Here is a 3,165-nt window from a genome sequence, read left to right on the forward strand (position 1 = left end):
TAGGGAACGATATATTGTATGATGGTCTTTATCGTATTAATTTATAAAATGACTCCATTTATAGTTCTTTGCATGTTCAAACTGGGATTAAAAAATGTAATATTGACGAGAATTCCTCTATGGTATGGCATTGGAGATTAAGTGTAACAACCTATCTAGTTTGTTAAGTCTTAATTATTAAAATTGTTAATTTAAAAACAAAATAATTAGTTTATTTATTAAAAAAAAGTATTATTGTAATATTTAGACAAATGAAGGGCAATGACGTAATTTCCACTCTATCTCTCTAATATCTATCTAGTATGTTGTTTTTCAGAAAACACATTATGTTCCTTCTTCTTCTCGTTAATGTGAGTAAGCTCTTTCATCCTCCCAATCTTCTATCTCTCATTTTCCTTCATTTTCTCAAATCACTTGAACCCAAAAGCTTAAAAGCTTGACAAAGCTCTTTAAAACCATTTTTAAACCTTGCATGTCTCAATTTGTCCTAACCAGATTCAATCCAGGAAGCCGTGGGGATAATAACCAAAAAAATGAAGAATTGAGTCAAAGTGGCAATTCAAGAAAAAGGGGAGCTCAACAATCAATTTAATCAGAACATCGTATTTTCTTTCCTTGTGAGTTCCTTTTCTTAAAGGTTTTTTGTTTTGAGTAGTGATTTAATTTTTTGAAGTTGTTTGGAAGAAAAGAGGAATGGAAGAAAACAATTCACATAGCTTTAACCCATACATTTCATTGAAAATGTCAGTAAATTAGAACGTGCATGTTGTTTATCCTTGTGATATTTGTGAATGAATTATATGTTAGAAAAAATTTACTTATATGTGCATAACTAGATTTAAGGTGATTATTATGCTTGTCGAGCATGATTTATGATTTATGCTCGTTACTGTCGTTGCCTTTGATGTGTTTGTCAAATTGTGTTATATGAGGATTTTGAGCACTGAAATTTTTTGAATAAAGTGTTTTGGGTTATTACAGTTTAGGAGAATTAGAGTGTGATGAAATGAAATTTTTGTATATAGGTGTTTTTAAAACTGCATCCAAATGATTTTTCATGATTCTTATGTTGTTATTAATTTCATGACTTTTATGTTGATATTAATTTCATGACTTTTATATTGTTACTATTTTCATGACTCTAATGTTGTTTCTAATTTTTTACTATGATTTTTGTTTTGAATTAAGGATTTAAGAATAAATTATTATGAGTTTAGTATATCGCCTAAGTTATTTATAATTGTTGTGGATGAGTGATGCATTTTATATATGACATAATAAGTGCATTTTATACAAAACATTTCAAGTTTTGTACAATATCATTAATCAGATCATGCATGGTCTTATAATAATAATAATATTTTTATCATGAGATGTATAATTATTTTTCACGTTTTATACACTTTTATGAAAGAAACTCTTTGAGACTGTTTTTCCCTTTATTTTTAGAGTTCACTGAGATATTTTATCTCACCCTAATTATTATTATTATTATTATTATTTTATTTAGCAGCTAGAGGAATATGAGACATGAATTTAGCATCAGAAGATCAGTTTCAAACTCATGGAATTAAAATTTGATGTTTTGTTTTATGATATAATCAGTCAATCGTATTTTGTTTTTAAGATGTAATATTTTATGAATCTAATAAACAAGTCGTAAACTATATTTATGAATGTATTTTTCAGTTACGATGGTGATTCTAATTTATTATTTATTGTTAATTACCTCTGTTTTATTAAGGTGTATGGGTCAAATTATTATATTCTAGACAAATATGATAATGGGTCTTACATTAGGACACGTCTTCATCGAGAGAATTAAAAGGTTACTGAAAGATTAGATACTTAAAACTCTTAATTTTGTGGATTTTAAAACTTGTATTGACTGCATTAAGGGAAAGTAGACCAACATGTCAAAGAAAGATGCCAATAGGAGTTCAAACATATTAGAATAATTCATACAAACGACATATGTTGTCCCGACATGGACACGCACGATCATAAATATTTTATCACCTTTATGGACGATTACTCACGATTTATGAATGATTATTTGCTTCATAATAAAAATGAAACATTGGATTCCTTTAAAGTCTTTAAGGTTGAACTTTTGAACCAATGTAGAAATCAAATAAAAATAGTTAGATCGAATCGAGATGGAGAATACTATGGTATCTACATTGAGAGTGGACAACCATCTGATCCATTTTCTATATTTCTTCAAGGACATGGAAATTTTGCCCAATATACTATGTATGGTTCTTCGAACAAAAATGGTGTTGCATAAAGAAGAAATTAAACATTATTGGACATGGTGCAAAGTATGCTTAACAACTCTATTCTTCCAAAAATCCTTGTGGAATAGAGCACTAAAGACGGTTGTGTATATTTTAAATTATGTTCCTACTAAGGTTGTCCCAAAGACGCCTTTTGAATTAGCTAAAGGTTGAAAACAAAGTTTGTGATATATGCGCATTTGGGGATGTCTGTCTGAGGTGAGAACTTATAATTCACAAGAGAAGAAACTGGACTTGAGGACCATTAGTGGGTATTTCATTGGATATGATGAATCATTTGAAGTTTGTAGATTTTACTGTCCATTTCACACAACTAGGACTGTGGAATCAAAAATTGCAAAGTTTCTTGAAAATCACTTGATTAGTGGGAGCGATCAAACCAGTAACTTAGTTTTTGTGCATGATCATATAGAGTCTCAATCTTCCATTTCATGTGATCGATTGGTTGTCATTCATCACATCCCTTAAGATCAAATGGATGTCGATCAATCAATCATTGAGATTCCACAAAATTTTGATAATCTAGTAGATCAAATTGATCATCAAATGCCTACAAATGACGATCAATTAGTTGAACAACATGATCCATAAGAAAATTAAATCCAACATTGAGAAGTTTTACTAGACCAATAAAATCAATTGTGCCTAATGATTATATTATGTATCTACAAGAATATGATTATAATGATGGAGCTGATAATGATCTTGAAATGTTTGCACAAGTCAATTTTGTGGTATAATTCCATGATTGATGAGATGAATTCCGTGAAAAACAATGGTGTTTGAGATCTTTTTGAGTTACCTACTAGAATAAAGGCCTATGGTCGTAAATGAGTCTTTTAAGACTAAGAAAGATTCATTAGGT

The 3,165-nt window shown here is 29.3% G+C and overlaps 1 long non-coding RNA gene across 1 annotated transcript; it reads left to right on the top strand.

The window, feature by feature from the left end:
* Positions 1-337: 337 nt before the first annotated feature.
* Positions 338-1,701, top strand: LOC140919876 (uncharacterized). Its single transcript, XR_012162480.1, has 2 exons — positions 338-617; positions 1,511-1,701. It is a non-coding gene; the product is annotated as an uncharacterized lncRNA (long non-coding RNA).
* The last annotated feature ends 1,464 nt before the right edge of the window (positions 1,702-3,165 follow it).

Source organism: Cicer arietinum, chromosome 3, assembly GCF_000331145.2.
Source record: "Cicer arietinum cultivar CDC Frontier isolate Library 1 chromosome 3, Cicar.CDCFrontier_v2.0, whole genome shotgun sequence".
Classification (NCBI taxonomy): Eukaryota; Viridiplantae; Streptophyta; class Magnoliopsida; order Fabales; family Fabaceae; genus Cicer; species Cicer arietinum.